The sequence below is a fragment of the Lissotriton helveticus genome, chromosome 5_1, assembly GCF_964261635.1.
Source record: "Lissotriton helveticus chromosome 5_1, aLisHel1.1, whole genome shotgun sequence".
NCBI classification, from domain to species: Eukaryota; Metazoa; Chordata; class Amphibia; order Caudata; family Salamandridae; genus Lissotriton; species Lissotriton helveticus.
Genome location: NC_136065.1, coordinates 993,054,341 through 993,078,254, shown reverse-complemented (window position 1 = coordinate 993,078,254; position 23,914 = coordinate 993,054,341).

Sequence of the window (23,914 nt, the reverse complement as noted above, 5' to 3'; positions counted from 1 at the left end):
GAAAAGTAAGCAACTGGTCTACGGGCATTTCCATGGACTTGCACTAAAACTGACAAAGCACAGCCCTCCCTTTCGCAGCAATAGAGGGAAAATGGCCTCTCATAGTCCGGCATCCCCAGAGCCGGAGCACGACACAAGTCATCTCTCAGCTGTAGGAACGCCATCAAGCACTCATTGTCCCGTGGTACCGGATCGCTCACCTCCTTGTGCGTCAGTTTCTGTAAGGGTTTTGCTTTCAGTGAAAAGTTAGCTATCCACTGTCGGCATAACCAACCATTCCTAGAAACATCCTGACTTCTCTCTGTGTTGTAGGCGAGTTCATCTTCATGATTGCCTCTATTCTATCTGGTGACACCTTGCGCTTTCCTTTTTCTATCCGGTGACCCAAGTACTGTACTTCTGTCAGACAGTACTGCAATTTGCTCGGGGATACCTTGTGTCCATTTTCAGCTAAATGGTTCAGCAAGGTGATGGTATCTGTCTTACAAGCCTCTTCTGTTTCTGACGCAACAAGTAGGTCGTCTATGTACTGGACCAGAACCGAATTCTGGGGCAGTACCAGACTTTCAAGGTTCTTTTTCAACAGCTGGTTGAAGATTGAAGGGCTATCTGTGAAACCTTGTGGGATTCTACACCATGTTAAGACGCGACTCTCCATTTTAAACGCAAAAAGATACTGGCTATCTTCGTCTAATGGGATTGAAAAGAAAGCCTGACAAAGATCTATCACTGTGAACCACTCAGCTTGGAATGGTATCTGAAACAGTATCACTGATGGATTCGGTACCACTGGACAACATGAAACAACAATGTTATTAATTTTTCGAAGGTCCTGTACTATCCTAAATTTCCCACTAGGTTTCTGCAAACCCATAATCGGGGAGTTGCATGGGCTTCCCACGATTTCCTTCAGTATTCCCTGTTTAATCATAGAGTCGATCACGGGTTTTATTCCTGCAATCGTCTCTTGAGACAGCTTGTATTGTGGCGTTCTTGGATAATCAACATTTGGTTTCACTATGATCTTCACTGGCTCTACCCCTTTGACCAATCCTATCTCTTCTCCTGTAAAATCCGATACTTCTGATGATACTGCCTCGCGTAAGTCCCAAGGAAGGTCCTCCACAGTCAGAGTGGGATACAGTTCTATGCATGTTCTTGAATTCACAATTTTGAAGGTAGCATCATCATCTGTCGTCTCTACCTCTACTCCCTGTGGTGTGCAGTATATGGTACAGTTCAGCTTGCACAATAAGTCCCTTCCTAACAGACACACAGGACTAGAATCGCACACCACAAACTGATGTTCATTCATGTAGTTTCCGATTTTCACTGACACTGGTTCCGTCAAAGGGCTAGTCATTCTCTTGTTTGCGACTCCTACCACCTGAATTGTTTCCCCCGACATTGGTAGATCCGGAACCACTGCTGATCTCAAAGTTGATCGAGTAGCTCCGGTATCCACCAAGAATGTTGTGGGACACCCTGCCACTTCTGCCTCTACAAATGGTCCTCTTTGATCCACTTCCAGAACTGCCCCGAGGGTGCAGTCCTCTTCTTTGCTTACACGTTGTCCTGTCAATGGATCAATGTAGTAACATTTTTCTTCATCTACGAAAAGAGGCATTTGTCTAAAAACCTTTCCCCCTGTCGAAATCTTTGGTGGCTGCGGAAACTGAGCTCGTGGAGCCGAAGTCCCCCCTTTGGCCACCTTGATTCTCGGCACTGGCACCCCTTGAACTGGAACCTCTGGAACCTCCTCCTCTACTTCTAGTTCTCCGTTTTCAGGGTTATAGGGACACTCGCGTCTCCAATGTCCCACCTGATGACACTGGTGGCACTTTGTCATTTTCTTCAACGTAGCAAGGTCTATTCTAGGTCTCGGGTTTTCCTCGCTGTCTCTATTCTGTCCGTTTGGTTTTCGTCCCATTGTCCCTGTTCCCTGTTGGCGCTGTCCACCCTTTCCAGCTGACTGCATCTGTACTACCATCAGCTTCTCTTTTAGCTTCTTTGCTTTGGAATCTATTTCGTCACTGCAGTACCTTGCATACCTCAAAATCTCATCTAATGGTCTGTTTTGCCAACAAATTAAATGTTGCTGAATCATCAAACAAATATCAGGTCTCAACCCCAAAACAAACTTTGACACAAACTGCCCTATGTCCTTGGGGTCCATTACATCGAGTCCACTGTATTGTTTGAATGTTTTCAGCAATCTCTCATAAAACTCATGAACTGTCTCCTTGGGTTCCTGTCTTGTTCGGTCTATTTTTACCCAATCTATGTCTTGTGGTGGGACCTTTTCCTTCAGCCAAGTTATTACTCTTTCATATTTCAACATTACAGTTTCAGACGGTCCATTTGTAGCAGCATTCCTTTCTGGTTCTACAGTTTGCCACTCGACACTAGTCTTGCATGCTGTCCACAAATCTCCTGGCACCACAATGTCAAACAAGGTGTTCAAATCAATCCACAATACCTTTGAGATTTTCACAAACCTTTCTACCTGCTTCTACCACTCAACGGGATTGTCCCTTAACTTCGGAAATGAATTGGTAAATGCAGCCAAATCTCCTCTACTCCAGGGCACATGTACATAGTTCCCATTCGATATTTCTCTCAAAGGAAATGCCTCCATCTGCATTACCCTTCCTTCCGGAGACATCACACTCGTACTCCTCCTGACAGTACCCCTTTTGGACCACCTCTCTTCCCATTTGTCCAGATCTCTCCAAGCTCTTATTCCTGTTATCAGCTCCCTTATGTGTGTCTTTAATCCTGTAGTTCTCTTCTCATCTAAGTCTTGGTCTGAATACTGCAACCTATGGTTACTCTGTAATGTCTTTGTTCTGGACAAGTCTACCATATACTTCTCTGCCAGTTCAGACAGTTTCTCATGAATTGCTCTTGCCTTTCGGGTAATATCCTTTGCTATAAACAGTAACTCATCTTGTTCTTACAGGTCAATCCTTTCTAAGGCTAACGTCCCATCTATTATCTCGTCCAGATCATTTTTTAAACTAGTGACATCAAGTCTTCTGGCCTTTACTGCAGCTTTCAGTATGCTAGCTCTAGGGGGTCCATTCACATCTCTCCCATCCCAGCTCCGAGTCCTACGTCTAGGCTCAGGCGAGTTATGGGGAGTCCTCCCATGTTCCCATCTCTCCAGGTCCCATGCAGTTCCATCCTCTCTGGGTGTATGGTGAAACACTTTCCCATTTCTCATAATCCCACAAGTCCCATCCTGCATGGTTTCCCTAGATGCATGGTAAGACATTCCGTTATTCCCCCTTTCTTCGTCTTTTGCAGGTGGCCTCTGATCTCTCGACCCATGGCAAGATCCTTCACTGTTCCCCATGCTCCCACGACTCCAGTGCTGTACATTATCATTAGGTGCATGGTGAGTACATCTAAACCTATCCCTGTATTCTTGTGTCCTTCTGTCTCCCTCACTGGTTATGAGACGGGACGTCTCTCCACATCCTGTACTTCTCTCACGTCTCTCTTGCTCATTCCCACCGTCAGTATGACGTATAACTCCTCTACTCTCCGGACTGTTACCATCCCACTCCTGACTACTTGCGCTAGCCCCGCAGTGAGACAATGTTCCGTTGCCTCGACTTCCCCACTCAGCCCCTGTTCTTGACCTGTGAGCTGGTGCTTCTGTGGACCCATCCCATTCTCTCAAGTCAGCTCTCAGCTCCTTAAAGGATTTCGGCCGTGGTCCCCTCAGGTCCATCGGTCCTCTCTGGCCCCCCTGTTCTGCTGCGGGACCCTCTGCTGAATCAAATGGGGTGCTCCACGTCACTGGTCCTGGCAATTGCCTCCAGGCATTTGTCATGTTATTTCTCCTTTCCATTTCAGCTCTCTCTCTATCTAACCTCATCTGTTCTTCCTCTCTGTCTCTCTCGGGGTTGTAAATCGATACTATAGGACCTATGGTAACGGGTACTTGTAGAGCGTCTGGCAACCCATAGGACTCAACCCTCTCTGTTTCCGGTACCTTCTGCACCACAAACCTTCCGACTACTCTCGGTACTGTACTATGTTGAGGTGCCTCCTCACCTTTGACAGGTGTCCACTCTGATATAGGGAGTGGTACATACCCCTCTATGGCAGCCCCATCATCCCTTGCGAGTCCCCTATCCTCCATTCTCCCCACGTTCGGAGGCGGTCTATCTATCAGCAACCTATTTATCAAGTTGTCCTCCGACTCGCTCTCCTCATCCTCTTCCATGAGCCTCTGTTCTCCTGTCACCTCTCTCACTGGGTATAACTTATCCACCTCAATAGCCTGTACCCTCCATCTCTTGGTGTCCGCATCCCATTGGGCATCTCGCACTGCCCGTACTGATCGCTTCAACCTTTCTTGGCGCCTGTTCAGATTTCTGTCGTGTGCCGCCCTAAGCCACGCATTAAGGGCCTCAAACTGTGTTGGTCTAGGCGGAGGATTCAATGAGGACATAATTGATTTCAGCCGATGTAACGCCTCTAACCTGAACGTTCCATACTTAGGAAACGTCAGTTCCTCATTCCCATCCGAAATCTTACTCCATTCACTAATCCATAGTATCGTATGCAAGCCAACATTCGTTGCCATATAGTAAGCTGGTGTACCCTGTGGCGGTGCCTCTTCCCCGTAATAAGAGTCCCTTCTTTTTCTCTTAAAAATCCCTCTCAAACATTTAAAACACTTCATGTTCAAAACCTACAGAATTTCTATTTTTTCTCCGCGTCTGTTTACTTCCTGATGACAATCCACCAATCTCAGCACGGTTCTTGCTAACTGCCCTATCAGAACGCGGCTTTTCACTGACGTCACACCAACCGCCCTATCACGGCACGGCTTCTCACTAACCGGCCTATCTCAGCGTGACTCTCGCTGACGTCACTCGTCCCCCTTCGCAGCAGTTCCCCTCCTTTCTCAGCTCGTCTCCGCGGTCATGCACGCGTCCCATTCATACTCCGAAAAATGATTACTTCCGTCCAAGCGATCACTTTTCTTTGACTGTACGCCCACAGTCTATCTGTAATTGTCACCTTAACTGACGAAATGTCTTTCCGTTTATGTCCAGACAATCGCCTTCTCTGATAGGTTACTTACACACAGTAACTTTCGACCTGCGTCCGTTACTCACACATACACTCTTGCGGTTCCCCTATCTCGGTCCTGCGGCGGTCAATGGTACCTCATGACCTCCTTACTCTGGTCGACAATTACTCTGGATGTTCGATACACCCGAACCACTTAAGCTCTACCCCGAACTTAAGATTTTACCAGGTTGCGCGCACTCACAACCTTCTCACAATCATACTACAGGCATTCAACTCCGCATGACATTACAATACAAATACAACACAAAACACCGCAATCTGTTCACGCATGACCCTTTTTATACTCACTCTTGTCCGATACTGCTGCTTTTCTCTCTCCGTCAGTGCCTTCTTCGGCAGGCCACCTCTCGAACTCTAGGGACCTTGGGGTAAACTAACCTAGCCTAGATTACCTTCCTCAAGAAGATAACCATCCTCACTCTGCTACCAACTGCTAACGCGGGATTTCTGGTCTATTGTTACCTTATCAGATCCCAGCTCAGGTCGACTGAATCGTTGGTACCTGTCATTGAGTAAAAGGCAATCCACTTCTAGGTTAATCAAGAAAGAACTTACACCACTCTAAAGAACCACTTACCACTAGAAAAGATTTAAAAGTTTATTATAAAGCCAAAAGTATCTGGAGATACAAACATCTCAGAATAAGATTCAAAAGATATACAGGTATCAATATAAAAAGATATTCTCTGAATGCTCTTAATCGGCAAAAGGAAATTATCAAAAATATCTCAAATACCATGAGAGTTGCAAGAATCGCTATGAGTTGCAACTTGAGAGTCATTTACAGAAAGGAAAAATACAGGTTAGACTGTCCCTACACTAGACTAAGTGACATCCCTACTTAACAAGATCTTTACCTAAAAAGGTGTCAGCAGTGGTGACTACCAAAGAAGATCACACACTTCCCTTAGTCTCTAATACAAGTTGAAGTCTTGCAGTTCTCTATCTGCCTACCCATCCGCTCTCTTAGGTTCCTCAGATCATCTGCTCTAACTCCACCCCGGGGTGCTGTCCCTAATACAAAATCACATTTCCAATAGGAACGCCCCTGGAGACGCCTCTCACGTGGTGTAGTTTCTGGCAGCAAATTCCATGCTGGTGCTCCTCGGGACCCTTCATTAAAGTTGACCTTGCTTCCCAGGCTTCTCTCCGACCAGGCGGTACCCCCTAAAATTCCTGAAGACTCCTACAGGCCTGTGCCTGGCGTCTCTGAACAAAAGTCTATTCATCATTTTCTGATAAAGCCCCCCTCGCACCTGCAAACAGACACTTTCTCGGTAGGCCCCAAATTCCGGCCTTCCACCATATCTTAAAGTCGTAAACCATGTTACAGACTTTTCGTTCGTGCTCTATGCGACCTCTCCTTAACGAGCACATGCAGATCAAAGAAGCGACTTTATCTATTCAGGCCTACTAGAATTACATGAAACGGGCCTCTGCAATATACACATTTAATTTCTTTGTTTAAACAGTATTCTAACTAACACACATTACTATAATGTAACACATCTATTCAAAACATTATTTCAATTCTATGATTAACAATACTCTATAGTAAAATGACATTAGAATCCAAGTTACTTAAAAGTGTAGCAGCATCTTTCGTTTCTTGTGAAATGCCATGTGGCCTACACATTTCCATGGTTTGCAGAATTACATTTCTTTTTCACACAGCCCCATAACGTGAGACTCCAACATCATTCTAACATTTCTACACCTCTACATTAGTTTTTCACACTGATATATGTATCCCTATGAGGAAAAGTCAGTCCATAACGCACCTGATGCCCAGGCTGCTGGCGCAGGACGCCTCTTAGTTTCCATCTTGAACAATTACCAAATAAAGAGACGGGCGCTGGAAGCAGGAAGACAAGAATAGAGTTTTATTTCTCATGAGGAGAGCCTGTCATTTCGGACACTCTCATAGTGTCTTCAGGAGGTGCTCTAACAAGTTCTCTGAGGCTTCGTCTTTTATACACATGTTTATGATGCACAAACATTCCTTATTACAATAAAGACGCTTTGAAGTAGAAAAAGGCTTGCTTGGAATCCCAGCTTCAGGCCTATTCCCATACCAGTCGCTCAGATGTCATCCTCCCCTCCTGAATGTAACAAGAGAGATTGTGATCTCTCAGCCGGGCATTCCTACAGGACACGAGGGCAGGAGGGGATGATCAGATCAGAGGTTGGTCAGGTGATAAGGTCGGACACTTCGGTTGGTGTATCACGGTTTTGTTATGCTGGGCAGGGAAAAGGGGGGATGTACATCCACGAGGCTTGGTCTTAGGACTTGGGACCGGGTCGAGAGGCCAAGTGTAGCCGGGGGGGGTTGTCAGCTGAGGGGAAGGGTGTTCTTGGGAGGAAATGGGGGGTGTGGGTCAAGCAGGAGTGCTACTTCTAGAGCAGGGTCACGCAGAGGGAGAGGGTCTCGTGGCTGATGCATGAGCAGTGCGCGCGGGGAGGGGTGCCGGGGACAGATGGGCAGAGAGGCCATGGTGTCTAAAATGGCTGTCGTGTACGTGTGTGCATGGGTCTATGCTGGCGGGATAACACAGTCAGTGTTTAGCGATATCCGTTCTGCTTACAACAAGGGGTACAGTGAACACAAATGAACGCCGCTTATGTACATATACATTGCCATTTTCAACAGTCGCTGCTTTTTTTACATAAGCTAGTTCAGTTCTAAACAGTCGATACGATTGGCGGAATGCGGTACATATGATTTTTCATTTGTTGGGTTATTCATACAAGTCTAGAGATCGGCATAATACTTAGTTGGAGTCAATCAGAAAAAATGTTCCGAAACATTATAGAATCAAGTCCAGACTTTCTCTCCGGTGACATCAACATACAGTAAAAGTACTCTGATACCTTCGGGTCTTATCAGTGCAATAAGAGACTTTTGGAAAACTAAATACATGAGTGACCGATGAAACATTTTTGAAAGAAATACAAAATTGTTGAAGGAGGGATTCAATTCGATACAAGCACTTAGTCAAGGGGTGGGTAGAAAGTTCAGGAAGGGGGTTTTCGTCACAATGTCTTTTTAACAAAGTCCGTCTTCTTTTGTTGGCGCTGTTGAGCACCGGCGGTGGAGCTATAGGTCCAGCTCGTATTCATCCTTACGCGTTGCAGGGTGCGATCAGTCCTCTGCTATTAGATCACAGTCCTGTTTCCTAACTGATCTTCTTAGGGGTGCCTCATGCTGGGCACCTGCGTGTCTTTCTTCTTTCGTGGCAAAAACCTTATTCTATAGTCAAAAGTTATGCGAAAAGGGTGATGTTGTTGAATAATCAAGGGAAGAGAGGGCGGAGTGGGATCAGATCTTTGAGCACACCAAGGGACCACAAGGAGCAAAGGATGGCGAGCAGGCAGGCCCATCAGTCGGGCAAAGAGGGACGGGGACTTCAGGCACGAGTGGGTCAGCAAATCGAGGGCTTCAAGGCGGCCCTTCATTCCTTCATCTGCCGAGTTTGAGAATGGTGCCTCGTCCCGCGTCTCGTTGCTCTGTGGCTCCACCTTTGGCTGAGGTCACACGTGCTCCATGATCTGTGGCCAGGCTGTGCGTCACGTCCAGCTCCTCTCCTCCGGTGATTGTATCTTTGAATGGGTACAAAACAAGTTTTAGAAAAACTGGCAGGAGAAGACATTCATACATCTCAATTCCGTCCCCAATCCTATGTGGGTGGGTGATAAGTTCATCGGTCATAGTCAGAAGTCATCACTTATGGAGTATGTAAGAGGGCATTACCATTGAATTCATAAACCTGTTTGGCGTTCATTCGTGATGTATGTGGAGAGAAATTGGACCTTTATACACAGTGTATTATATCAAACTCAAAATCGAGTCCTTATGTAGAGACTCGCCCTTTTTCCTTTTAACCCAAGTATCGACAATCTTACATTTCCCTTCGGGGTCGGCTAACTCTTGCAAGCAGGAGCGTTATCGTCAGGAAGAAGGAGGGGGGGGGGCAGGGGTTAAACATGCCTTTCTTGGGGAATGACCGTTAATCAAGGTCATCAATTACGCTTCGAGGGTAGCTGACATGAAGCTGGGGTTAATCGGGGGAAGCGGGGGCGCTTTGGACAGGGAGCTGGGGTCAATCGGGAAAATCGGGGGGGGCACTTTGGACATCCGTACTTAAGTGCAGAGGGGTGAGGTAATCTGGGCAGTGGGAATTGTATTTCTAACGAGCTGGAAAACAGAAGACCATTGACGTTATAGCCCCCCTATGAAAAGGCCAGATTAGGGGACATCAGTCCTCTTACCTGTCCTTTCCTTCATTACGAACTCGGGTTCTATCGTTTTGCAGAAAGGAGAGGTAGTAATATGGCAAGTCACAATCGTTTTAGTTCCTGTCAATTTTGCCGAACACCTTTGTTGTTCGAGGAGACCCAATTAGGTTTTGTGCCGGGGGGGCACAGCGCTACCATACATGGGAGGAGGGACCAAGGGGGCTTTAGAGAGAGAGAGAGAGAGAGAGAGAGAGAGAGAGAGAGAGAGAGAGAGAGAGAGAGAGCGAGAGCGCACTCTAAATGGTCCATTCGGTACACGTATGACATGGAGAGAGAAAGAGAGAGAGAGAGAGAGAGAGAGAGACGTGTACAATAATGGGTCATTCAGTGCGCGCACAACACAGAACAACAGGGGTTAAGTAATACGGAAACACAGGCAGAGGGATGACGTAGATCCATACATTACGTACACACATACTCAGGTGAGGGAGACAGTACATGTATTATATACAACAAAAAAATCCAAGACAAGACATATAACCGTTATTGGCCATAATGATCTCTTCCTGTATGCTGCGCATCCTTAGCATCCTAAGCTCTTTTTACCCTTTTCTTCCCTTTTATTGTCGGCTGCCTTTACTGGTCTTTGTGGTTTTACACACTTACGCCTTTGGCAACCGGTCAAGAACTAACCTGGTCGGGCTAATGTGTTTCCAGGCTGAGGCAACAGTGGGTGTCAGTTTGGGAGAACAATAGGGCAGCTCTGAGTTTCCGGTCCATGAGGGTGTGGAAAGGATGTAGTAATTTCTAAACACTGACAACATTCCTAGTCCTCCAAACGGAGGGTACTAGAGTAAACCTCACCTCAGAATATTCTTTTAAACTTTCCCTATTTAGTTAAGTGTAGAATGCTTAATCATAAGTGCACGTCATTTTTCGTTGTATTATTCGGGGTGCCAAGCGAAATCACATTTTGTATTTTCCGCTTCAGGCTGTCCTCTCAAGCGCTAAGTTCAGGGTATTGTTCGCTCATCGTGTGTAGGTACCATAATCGAACGCCTTTTTCCCGTCTCTTCGTCCGCTAGATCACCATTTTCTTTTTCGTATTTTAATCGACGTTTCAATGTGACCTGCAGAAAGAGGGAAAAGAAGGGAGCGGGGGCAGCATTTAAAAAAAAACACATCAGCGCGCATAAACCCGAAAAGGCTTTTACTTACTACATACTCGGCCTATCTCCACGGAACGCAGTCCTTGCCAACTCGGCATTTAAGCCCAGATGGACCTTTTAGTGTAGGAGAGATGATTATCGGAAGCCGATGGATAGCATAGGTCACCCAAGTGTGGTATTACGGATCATATGTAGGGAGGCCAGGTGGCACTCCTTCGGGGCGACTTAGGGGTATTTTTAGCACAATTTTCCTGATACAGGTAGCATATAAAGTATAGGCTGAATTCCAAGGTATTTTAGCGGTTGCTTTAGGCTGTACAAGAATGTGCAAAGTACATACAACAAAAACCTGGACCATTCATATTTGCAATATTTCTGCGTACTATACTTTTTAAGCCTTAACTCATCGAGCTGAGCCATTTCACCTGTAATTCAGTTATATCGGAAACAGTGGTCATTTATTCGAAGCTTACCAATTTACACATGACAACTACGTACGTTTTTCTCCAAAAATCTTTAATAAAAAATGTCGGTGCATAAATACGGGCCTACAACCCCGTGGGCCGGCCAGAACTGTACAGGTGGGGATACTTATTAGTGGAAAACCTAATGGAGTCGGCGGTCGTTGATTTCATAATAAAAGTGCGACAAGTGCAATAAAATCATATCGAAACTTCAGTGTGAGCAAGTATCATAAGTGTTGAAATTTGAACTTTCAATAATCATGATGCGCCAAACTTAACAACAATTCATTGTCCGAAGGTTCAATCAGCACCCACCTCACTTCAATTCATTGTCCAAACACATAATCAGTACCCATCCCATATCAATTCATTGTTTTTAAAAACTGTATACATATTTTATGACATCAAGGCTGAGCAATCGGGGTACAACAAAGAGTTGAAAGTTTCATTTGTACCAGCGCCATTTTGGGTGCAGCCAGTCAGATCCAGGCACAGTAAAAACCTCTACCAACTCGTGGTTGGCCCAGAGCCTCTTTCGGCAGTCCAAAAGTTCCGTTAAAGGGCAACAGAAAGGATCGGCAGTATGAACCATCAGTCAAAAGAGGGGGAGGGAGGCAACATTTTTCCCTACCGGGTCATACTGGGTTTTTCACCGGAACTGATCCGAACTGTAGTCTGCAGGATTTTAGTCATTCAAATTGAGGCTGGCGTCAGCATGGGAGCGCCGACGTCCCGCGGCTACATTTTCATCGTTCCGCGGGCAATCATGGCAGTCATTCCCCATCGGGGGTATCTGCGGGAGTCGGGGACCCCCGCGGCTCCTATAGAATCTTCAAGGTCGAGGAGAACTTTTATGATGGTGGGACTCGTTTCTTAATCAACAAGCAACCAGGCCATTCCTTCATGCTGGGCCCGCTCTTGCAGGGTCGACCGCCATTTTGAGAGTTCGGCAGCTACCGGCAATCGCGGGGTCAAATGAGCAGACGGGCTTCAACCTGTCGGGCGAGGCGTCGCAGCACCGCCACAGTGGACGAGACCCTGCTGGGTGAGTGGAGCGTCGCTGCACCGCAAGAGTGGACGAACCCTTTGCCGGGTGCGAGGAGCGTTGGGGGTGCAGCTGGGGAGCCTTCACCTGGGGAGGTGGGAGAGGCTCGTTCGCGCCGCCTCTCCCTCCCGGTGCACCCCACGGCGTCTCGCTTGACATTTGTTATGGCCGGACCAGGCGATGAGGACGAGGGGGGGGGTCGGAGGCATGTGCAAGACATCCCCCCCCAGTGTTGTCGCAGCCATTATTGAAGAAGTGGGGACGCCTGGCACGTTTCGGGCCGGGCCTACAGCCGATGGCGGCTGGACGCTTCTTCGCCCCGGCCCCAGGAACGGGTCCCTTGGTTCATCCGGGGGACAGGCCTTGGCAAGTGGTGCCGCCTTCGGGCTATTCGCGTAGTGGTCCTTCCACCCCAGGCCGCCCCTGACGGTTTTTGTAGACTTTAAAACGCCCAAAAACTACTAGAAAGTAGCCCAAAGTAGCCCAACATTGCTACTTTGGGGAAGGAAGGACTGGAACGGCGTCAGGCAGACGGCGAAATGCATTGTGGGTTTCGTTTGTCGATGCAGCCGTGTGTCATGTAAATAGTTGCTTTGAATGTTTTTTTGTTAAAAAAAAATAAAACGTGTTCACCTGTTACTTCGCTATAGTGCTGTATTTTTTTCTATTATTCGCCTAAGGTTTGTCGTTAATTGGGCGGGGTGGGTGGTGGAGCCAAGCTGTGTCGAAGTCATAGCGTTGAGTTCGGCTTTCCTCACCAGTTTCATATCTCCTGAGGGGTTGTTCCCTATGTTTCTATTTCAGCGAGGTTGAAAAAGAGATCTCGTCAGCGGCCTACTGATTTCACTCGATTCCTTTTCTTTTCCCTAACGATTTTTATATATATATATATTTTTTTCTCTTATTTGCTAGCACGATACAGTGGCTAATCCGCATTTTTTTTTATTTTTTATATTTGTCCTTTTGTATTAGGGGTGCCCTCCTGGCCGAGCCAGATGACCTACCTCTAATAAATGGTGCGGGTGGAACTGGTTTACCAATCAGTGGGGAGTAGATAGGCATGACAGATTACAACAGGGGACAAAGGTCCGCATTACCTACCCTTCATTACTTGCAAAGACTAGACAGAACATTTCTATTCCACGTTATTTGCAAACAGAGAATGCCTCAAAAGAACTATTCCTTGAACAATAAATGTCCAGACAATCAATCAATCAGTGGGGAGAAAAACAGGCATGATGGATTACAACGGGGACAAAAGTCTGCATTACCTATCCTTCACTATCTGCAAAGGGGGTGGCAGAATATTTCTATTCCTCCCTGTTTGTAGACAGGGAATATCTCAAAGAGCAATAATCGATAAAAATCGATAACAAACAATCAATGGGGAGAAAGATAGGCATGACGAATTACAACGGGGACAAAAGTCTGCTTTACCTACCCTTCACTATCTGCAAAGGGAGACAGAATATTCCTATTCTTCCCCGTTTGTAGACAGCGAATGTCTCAAAGAGCAACAGAGCAACCAATCAATCAGTGGGGAGAAAAATAGGCATGACGGATTACAACGGGGGACAAAAGTCCGCATTACCTATCCTTCACTATTTGCAAAGAGAGAGGAACGTTCCTATTCGTCGCTGTTTGCAAACAGAGAATGTCTCAAAGAGAACCAATACTTCAAGTAGCAACCGAGGCTAAATGAACCAATCAATGAACAATACCAGTATTTTAAATACTGATTCCAAAACAATCAATCAATCAATCAATCAGATGGATACAGCCATCCTACCAATCGGACGTAAAGACGTCCTACTAAACCTTACCCGGACCGGACCATGTGGGCAATTCTTCGCCTTCCTTTTTCCAGCGCCCCATCGTTCTCTTTCTCCATGTTTTTACCGCAGCATTCCTGTGGGATTCCAGTCAGGACAGTAGGTCACTTGAGAGAGGTCCGTTCAGAATTGGTGAAGTTCATTCAATCGGCAGCCGGACGAGGGCCCTCTCAAGGCAGGTATATTCCAATCATTTAGATGTTCACCCCATCGTCTGGACCTCTCTTACCGGACCTTATGTCGCTGATGGACCCCGCGTTGGGGCGCCAATTGAGGAAAAGTCAGTCCATAACGCACCTGATGCCCAGGCTGCTGGCGCAGGACGCCTCTTAGTTTCCATCTTGAACAATTACCAAATAAAGAGACGGGCGCTGGAAGCAGGAAGACAAGAATAGAGTTTTATTTCTCATGAGGAGAGCCTGTCATTTCGGACACTCGCATAGTGTCTTCAGGAGGTGCTCTAACAAGTTCTCTGAGGCTTCGTCTTTTATACACATGTTTATGATGCACAAACATTCCTTATTACAATAAAGACACTTTGAAGTAGAAAAAGGCATGCTTGGAATCCCAGCTTCAGGCCTATTCCCATACCAGTCGCTCAGATGTCATCCTCCCCTCCTGAATGTAACAAGAGAGATTGTGATCTCTCAGCCGGGCATTCCTACAGGACACGAGGGCAGGAGGGGATGATCAGGTCAGAGGTTGGTCAGGTGATAAGGTCGGACACTTCGGTTGGTGTATCACGGTTTTGTTATGCTGGGCAGGGAAAAGGGGGGATGTACATCCACGAAGCTTGGTCTTAGGACTTGGGACCGGGGCGAGAGGCCAAGTGCAGCCGGGGGGGTTGTCAGCTGAGGGGAAGGGTGTTCTTGGGAGGAAATGGGGGGTGTGGGTCAAGCAGGAGTGCTACTTCTAGAGCAGGGTCACGCAGAGGGAGAGGGTCTCGTGGCTGATGCATGAGCAGTGCGCGCGGGAGGGGTGCCGGGGACAGATGGGCAGAGAGGCCATGGTGTCTAAAATGGCTGTCGTGTACGTGTGTGCATGGGTCTATGCTGGCGGGATAACACAGTCAGTGTTTAGCTATATCCGTTCTGCTTACAACAAGGGGTACAGTGAACACAAATGAACGCCGCTTATGTACATATACATTGCCATTTTCAACACCTATTCTAATTAAACACTCATGTATATATTTTCTCTATATAAGTTTGACACTCTTGTATATTATCTACTAGACTAATACAACGTGCTTGTAAATATGGTGCACTTCTACATTTTTCAGATTTGTGCTCTCTCATCTCCAAAGGGGTCCTTCCTTGCTGTGTTACTGTGTCGGCCTAAAGGATGACGTTGGGCCTGAACTTTATACAGAGACATTATACAGTCGATGTTCATCCTGCTGTCATTCCTGCTGTGCTTCCAAGAAACCTCATGCATAATGTGTGAGTTTCGAACTAGGGAAAAACCTGCGTTAATGCAGTGTTGTATGTAGGTGAAAGGTCAGTCCCTATGAACCGATAGGTATGTAATGTAGGGAAGGCTATAAGTGAAAGGTTACAGCGTTACCTGCACCTATATAGGGTACCTATATGGAATATAACAGTCCAAGGGTCAACATATCCTGCAGGGGTGCATGGAATCGGTCTGGCACCAACCCAAGTTTATATTGTCCGCAAACGCGCAGTTCCTACTGATTTGTGGAAACTACATGACAATGCCTCTCACACCAAAGAGTGCCTCAGTCCGATTCTCGTTTTTGTAAAAAAAACAGGATAGCAAACAAGGTGAACAGCTATTGATAGGTCATGCAGGAAATGGAGGCCTGAGGCTACGAACTGTGAGGCAGCATTTCTGGATGGTCACTGCTTCCAAACTGCATTGGCTTGCACCAGATGGGTGGCATGTCTTTGCTGGATTTCTCAGTGTGCAGGGTTTTATGGTTGGTTGGACCTTAGCAAAGTCTTCAGAATCGGAATGGGCTTTTTTGAGAAGAAGTAGGATTTGTACTGTTTCAGTGGTACTCAAGAAAGGCTGATGGTTTGGGTTGTATGTTTTTTCAACGAACTCCGTTGTAACGCATGCCTTTACCATGCATGCGTTACAACGGAATGCTATTTACACGCCTATCTTATTCCACGTATTTTAGCGTGGTGACGTCATAAGTAAAAAAAAAAAACGGCCGTTTCCTTCCTCTGCGATGCCGATTGCCTGCACATCACGTCTAAAGGTAAGTGTTTTTTTGGGGGGGGGAAGCCCCCCCAACCCCTCTTTTTTATATGTACCCTTTACCACACATGCCTTTACTACGTACCTCGTAGTAAAAGTATGCGTGGTAAAGGCTGTCGTTGTAACCACGCATGCGTTGTAATGCATGCGTGGTTAAAGTTTTCGTTGAAACGGCCTCGTTGTAGTGGCCGTTTCCCGATGGTTTGTTGGTTAGATTGTTGTTAAGATTTGTGTTGCCTTTTGTCATTCTTACTTTTTGGATAAAGAACTGAAGTATGGCTGCTTACTTTTTGACAGAGGAAAAGATGTGAGCGTGTAGAGATTGATGAAAAATGAACTGCTTTAAAAAGTTATTTATACTAGTACTTGACAGGTACTTGTCATGATTGTATGTGTCTTTGACATGTGCTTTATATTCTTTTTCATTTTGTTCATGAAGCTTTCAGAAAAAAAGAAGCATGGATCAGATGCGTTTTATGCCGTATCATGTCTTGTTTTCTCATTTTCATTTTTTTGCCATTTTTCCAAGTGTACAAGGGAGCTTGGAACCTGCGTCTGAGGCTCAAAGTCTATCAAGCTCTGTTGTTGATGTCTACTTTAGAATTCTCTGTTATGCATACAAATCTATAAAAACCCTCCACGAACAACAACATAACAAATGTATTCAGACTAAATAACATATCCAAATTAACCCTCATTTGCTGCTGTATAACTTTCCAAAAGCTGTCAATGCCAAGTCTTTACTTTTGTTGTGTCAAGGTGCTCTGAAGTGAACTCGACACAAAATGTTCGACACTAAATAAAGCAAAGGAAATGAATAAATATAGGATGCGGGAATGCTGTTTAACATTCATAGCCTTCCTGCCCGTGCCCGTGAACTGTATTTCCATGCTATATTTGATTTGCCCTGTGCCCGTCTGCATGAATGTCCGCAGGTTAATGTTAAACAAATGCAGCATAAATATTTGAAAGGAGGCAACAGCGTGCGAGAGACAAACATATGGCAACGACATGGAAAACGCGCGCTGTAATTGTGGCAAACAGAAATTCTCCCATTGACATACAGGGAGCCTAACGTCAGTTTGCTTTATTTTTGTAAAAGCTCTCGGGAGCTGCGCTGGTGTTGCTCTAGTGTTACTAGGCCTGAAGAATGTCAGCGCGAATGACCTATCGCCGCATTCCAATGCATTACAGGAGGTAGCTGAGCGGGGGGTCCACGGAAAGGTTACGCGGGGTTGGCTGCCGGCTGGAAACGAGAACCCTTTGCGTTACCAAACAAAGCAGACTGCAGGGATTTTGTATCTATAATTTCCTCATAAGAAGACGCAGGTAAATGTAGCATGAAGCCGATTGAACAGGTTATTTGAGTAATTGGTTATTAAGCTAACGGCCTCACATTTCCTTGCATTTATTATCTTAAAGAGCGTAATTTAAGTGAGCAGAGGAAAGTATGCTTCTTTGTACTCTTAGTGGATAGTTGTGATCTAATAAAGCTAATTTGCTTGTAGGAACTGTTGGGGTGACATTGTTGGGCGCTTGGTCCTGTGCATCTTTACTTCGAAAGTGGAGAGGGGTAATCGAAAATCTGTCTCATTCCATATCAAATCTTATTTTAGCTTTCGCAAAGTTCAGTATCAGACATGGAACGAACATTGCCTACTAACACAGCTGCAGTCACTGCCTGATGCAATGCCTGATAGTTCCAATAATGGGGCCTGATTTCGATGTCGGGTTGTCCCAACCACCTCATTAGGATGCGACCTAACACAGTTTGGTTTCATTCATATATTTCACTATGGGGGCATGTATTACGGCCATAAACCGGCGGTAATGCATGCTCCCATAGTGAAATTGGAGGTGTAGTTCATCCCTGCACCCTATGGCAGGCCCCTCAAGGTACTTGCCACAAGGTGCATGGATCAACAGGGGGGCACCATAGATGCACCCCCCCCCCTCCTCTAAACGGAGGCTGTTCACCAAAGCAGGCCCTGCTGGGGGACCCTAAACACAATTTTCGACATAGTTTCCATGTCGGACAGGCCGGCATGGAAAACATGTCGGAAATGTGCATTGTAATCTCAAGGGTGGAAAGGCCTGCCCTTGAGATTACTAGCCGAACGCATGCCAGACTACTTGTAAGTCGTAATCTGGAGGGCGGGGCGACCTTCTGCAGAGCGGTGGAGCAGCAGTGTGCATTGCTGCGGCACCGCTCAGCTGAAAAGTCGTAATTGGCCTCATTAAGTCATTTTTCACTACTGCAAGGCCTACCTCTTCCATTGACTAACATTGGAGGTAACATATTACATTTAGCAAGCTGCAATTTCCAAATGGGAACAGGTAACCAGTTCATGTTTGGTATCCTTGGAATTGTAATGAAAAATTCTAACTTACGGTGAAGGCGAGATTTAAATTACCATTTTGAAAATGGCACTTTTAGAAAGTTGGCATGCTCCTGCCTTAACCACTTATGACTGTACCATAGAGAGGTCTTGGGATCCAAGTGTTCAACAATGTTGATGCCCACCCTCTCAAATGGAGTGCCAATGAAGGTTATGGGGTAAGGGGAACCATGAGCTTTTTCCCTGACTTCTCACTCGCCTGACAGGTGGAATAGGACCTACAGAAATCGATTGAGCCTGTCTTCAATCAAGGCCAATACACGTGGGCATCAAGCCTGGCAAAGAGCTTGTCTTGCCCAAGATGTCCTGCCAAGCAAATATCATGAGACAACCTCAGTAGGAAGTCCCTGTGACACTGGGGGACCACAAGCACATGGGCTGCCCCAGATACCTTAAGCACACTACGTAAGAGGTAATTCTCCCAATAGATAGGGTGATCTCTAGAGGTATCACCTACTGCCTGGGCATCAGCTTGCCTCCGCAACCCCTCTAGAGTGGGCCACTCTTTCTGCAACTTGCTGAATTTCTCCATAGTGTGCCCACCCTTAACTTGCCATTCCAACAGGCTCAGGCAGGTCACCAAGGGTGGAAATATCCTACCTTGTAAGCTCAGCGCATCCTCTTTAGGTACCCACATCAAACTTAACTGGGGGAACTTCAGGGGCTGGTTTCTTAAGCCCCTTGCACCCACTTTTCCTAGCAGCTTCCTGGCCATTTTTCCAGGCTCCGGGCACCCTTGACTCCCTTCTTAGGCAGCCATGGGCCTTGTGGTCATAGAGGCCCATTTTGGAAATCGCAAAATCTCCAAGTGTGATCTGAGCTCTGCCTCTTTCCAGAATGTATGCTCCACATCTTTGACATCAGACAATCTACAGGCATGGCAGGGCTAACATCTACTTTTAGAGAACCTGAGTGTCCCCAACACTTAAAGGGAACCAGAACCTCTGGTAGATAACTCATGGTTGTATGTGACTATTGCATGGTGGGATACCAGCTGAGATCTTGCAGCAGTCGTGCTGGTTCCTGTGTCACTCAGAGCTTCCACCCATTGCCTGGTAATAGTGACCCATTGCCTGTCCTGAGACGTATTGGCAGGCATATGGGTTTTGGCACCATCTCCTTATCCCCTGAGAAACTAGGGGCACCCCTGTCAGCTCCCTGAAGCAAATTTGTACCACCTCCTTCCCAAGTGATACACTGGCCATCCCAGGTGTCTGCACTGGGGGACAAACCTCTCTGTCCGCTTGTCAAAGAATCCCTTCTTCTTGGGTTTAGACTGGGACTGGTTACCACTGTTCCCATAGCAATTATTTTGGGGGCCTTTGAGAACTTCTTACTTTAAAATGTTTCTTCCCCCTCTTTCTTCTGCTGAACCCCTGACAACCATTTTTGGATTCCCCCCTCTTCAGATGCCTCTTTGGACACCGTAGAGCTGACCCAGAGGTCCACCTCCTCAGCAAGCTTTCTTGAGTCAGTGAGGTGTTGGCACAGCTCTGTAAAACAACTATTGAGATTGTGCTCCTTCAAGTTGTGCAGTTCATCATAATCCTACACCTTGCTGCCCTTCACCCAGCCCTTCAGTGTCATGCTGGAGTAGTCCAAGAAATCCACCCAAGACTGATTTGGGAGCTTGTGGCGGTTCCTGAACCGCTGGCAATACCTTTCAAGGGGTCAGCATAAATTACCTAGCAAGTTGGGTTTCATGGGGGTGTATTTGGTTTGGTCCTTTCCTTCTAGAGTCAGAAGAGTGTCCATCTCCACTAGAGGCATATGCCTTCCCAGACCACCCCCAGTGCTCCTCTGGGATTTTGTGTATGCTCAGGTTCACGTTATAACCTGAAAACCATTTGTTGATGTCATCTCCAACTATATAACTGGGTACCATGTCCTTGGGTATACAGACCATCCGGTCCTCTTCAGGCACTGAAGATGAACTGCAAGCTAGGCCAGGTGGTCTTGGAATCCCTGTGTTATGCCCCTACGCACAGCAGAGACATTTGAGGCCTTAGCCCCTAGTCCTGGTTACAGGCAGAAGTCTTGCAGAGCTTCCTTTCCTCACACAAACCTGTCTGACTGCTTGGCAGATGAAAATTTCTGAAGTGCATACTCCTCTTCTCCCTCTTCCTCCTGAAAAACAGTCTGTCACAGCAGGGAGGTCTCCAAAGTTGATAGTCCCACAACTCAGGCCACAGGAGTGACTAGAGATCATACCTGGATACCAACCAGCCGCGGCCCGTGGAGGGAGTTGTGGTGGGGCGAAAGGCGGGGCGGGGGAGGGGCAGGGTGGGGGATGCTAAAAATCGGAGTATGGATAATTGGAGGTAAGTAAACAATGTAATTAATAAAATGAATTTCGTAGCGCGCTCTGCATTGCAAAATGCCCTACTCTTTATGACTCTCTTTTTAGACCCATCTCCTTCCTGACAAGTGCCCAGGCCCCTTCCTTGTGACCTCTCACTGAACCAAAGAGCACCATTTGAAGTTTACAGGGGAGGCCTGGTACCCTATCCTTCCCCTCCACAGTGTGTGTCCCATCCAGCTTACAGGAATCCAGCAATCCACAAATCTGTCTGAAGGGACCTCTCTATATTCACTGTATGTTTCACCATGCATGCCTGGGTCTCTGAAAATGAGACACAAGGCCCTCCACGTATTGTACCGTCCACCGCCACATACATCCAGTGCATGTATAGAGCATACACATACTGCACAGTGATTTTTCCCACTTTTATCTAGTGGCAGGAACCCAATAAATGCAGTGTACTACTAAGGGAAGAAAGGTAATAAAGGATGCTGAATTAATACTAAAACCAAAATGTTTTAACTCTTCAAACCTCCTATATGGCCCAGTAATACCTAAGTACTTAAGTGACCTGGATTTTTAAGGGAGCAGCATAAGACCAGAATAACATCATTCCTTTAAGTCTCTCAAAAATAGAGCACAGAAACTTGGTGATTAGAAAGATCCCAGTAGCGCCTCAAAAAGTCTTAGAAAACAAAAAGAATTAACTTGAACTTCTAATCATTGCGTTCAACAAGAGAAACATCCATTTATAACTTGTTATCTGCTTTTGGAGAATCCACATGTCAACATCAATTAGGTTCCATGGATACCAATGCAGGACAGAGAGTAAATATCCAAAATTACTTGCATGCATGCATGCATCTTACCAAATCAGAATATCAGTCAACTGTTAGTAAATGATTTTTGTACCCTCTGTCTCCACAGGAACATTGAAAACAGAAAATTTCCCAAAGAGCAGGCAAACCCAGTAAAACACGATATGCAGGAAAAGGCGCCAAAAAAATTAGGAAAACCCTCAAAACATCGCAGGAAGGGTGGCAGCTTCACCACAGCAGAGGGTTAGCAGCAGTAGCAAGACCATCAAAAAACAAGGCCTGTACGGCACTGTGAAAATAATGACAGGTGCAAATGGATTTCCAAGTGTGGCTTTTATGCTGCCTAACTCGAGGAACCTGACAGCAATTAGTGCAACTTCTTGGACCAATGTAGGGGACCGTTGCCTTAGCTTCCAGGCATGGCTCCGCCCCTATGGTGGAGGAGCGTCGCCCCACTGCTAAAATGCAACAGTAAGAAGAAAAATGAAATGACAATAAAAATATTTTATTGCCATTTAATTTTTACTGCCAGCCCGCTACACTAAAAGTGTGCATGTAGGTTTGATCGGCCATCTACAGCGGGCCAAACCCAAATGCTCACTTGGATATCTCCATGCTGTTCCTCTGGAGATATCCTAGTGCTCAGGGGCGCAGGCTCCAAGACACTGCTGGAGCGCAAACCAGGCCCGCTCCGCCAAATCCCAGCATTTCTCTCATGCTGAGAGAAGCACTGTGATTGGGTGGGGTTTGGGAGCCAGTGCCCATGGGAAATATAGTGTTGTCGGGACAGCAGCAGTGGAGCAGCGCGGCACGGGCAGAGAAGATCGCAGCAGCCGTCAGAAAAGATAAGTTTCTATTTTTATTATTGTTTTTTTTTCTTTCCTACCCCTCCACCTCTGATTGACAGCAGCCGCTCCTGTCAGCTTCTCTCCTCCTTTCAGGTTGCCGGCTACGCTGCTTGCCCTGAACATGGAGCAGAGAAAAGATTTGTACAGTTGCTGACGAAGCTGTAGATTTTAAATTTTGTTGGTTTTCTTTTTAACTTATTTCAAAAGATGCCTGCAAACATGGCTATAAGAAATTTAAAGGAACGTCATCACTAACTTATCTGCACACTATACTCCTTCCATGACACTAATCTTCACAAATTTGAAATGAAGCATTTACTTACAAACACCTCATTTTGCTTCATCAAGAACCTGCATCAGATGTTCAGAAATATGCTTTCATTCAGCTGTTCACAGTACTATTATAGTGTTTGTGGTGTGCTCCGGAGGTACTTCTTCGTGAGTATTCTAATGATACTTTGTAAGTACTGCAATGTGAATCTGGAATCGTATATTTGTCTTTGTAGATTAGAAATCCGTGCTCTCTGCAGCTGTTTTCGCTTTGTTAACCTTTGATATTTGTTTTTACCATTGTGTTCAACTGACCCGCAGACTTGGTCGATCCACAGAACACAAGACGGTGAAATATATTCTGGTAAGTGCATTGCCTAAGCTAGGCCTGAATTCGTCCCTCGTAGTTGGCTGTTTGTAGCTAGGCCAGGACCACAGGTTATACCGAGAAGAGAAAAAACGCTAGATGATGCCTGCTTGAGGTTTGAGACCTTTTGTGACATCATTCACCAGACGGCCCCTTTAAGGTTGCGACTGAGAATGAACACGCGAGAGGTTGCTTTCCAATCTCCCCGCACATATTTTAAGATAATGATCAGTTTCATGATTTAAATTCCAGCCTTCCCAACTCCGGTGTGCTGACATCTATTCAGCACTAGTGACATTTAACAGTAATACACCATTATATCATTTTAACCTCCAGGGACCGGAAGGCAAGATGCAAAGATCTTGAAATATCAATTGCAGAAGGTAAAGGGATCCGCCACGCTGAGGGAATGCTCGTTTAGAAAGTATCGATATATCAATATAGGAAGGTGCACGCACAGTGCGCGCAGAAAGTATCTGTGCAAGAGGACATTCTAATATGTGTACCGAAATAATGAACTGTTGCATTAAGAAGCAAAATGTCACGAAGGCTTTTCATTACTGTGCCAGTTGAGAAATTCATTTTGGTAGATTAATGTATTTATAATTTCACATATTTTCCTAACTTTAGGGGATGCTTTGCACTGACAATGGGAATTTGAATGTATGTGGCAGAAATGTAACGAAATGAATGAGCAAATTTTTAAAGCAAGTACTGAGAAGTTAACTATTCTCTGTTGCATTTATATTAATTGCTAAAAGAAACCTAGCTGAGGAAGTGGTTCTAAAAGGGCATGAAAGAAGACCTCCAAAGTTATCTTATT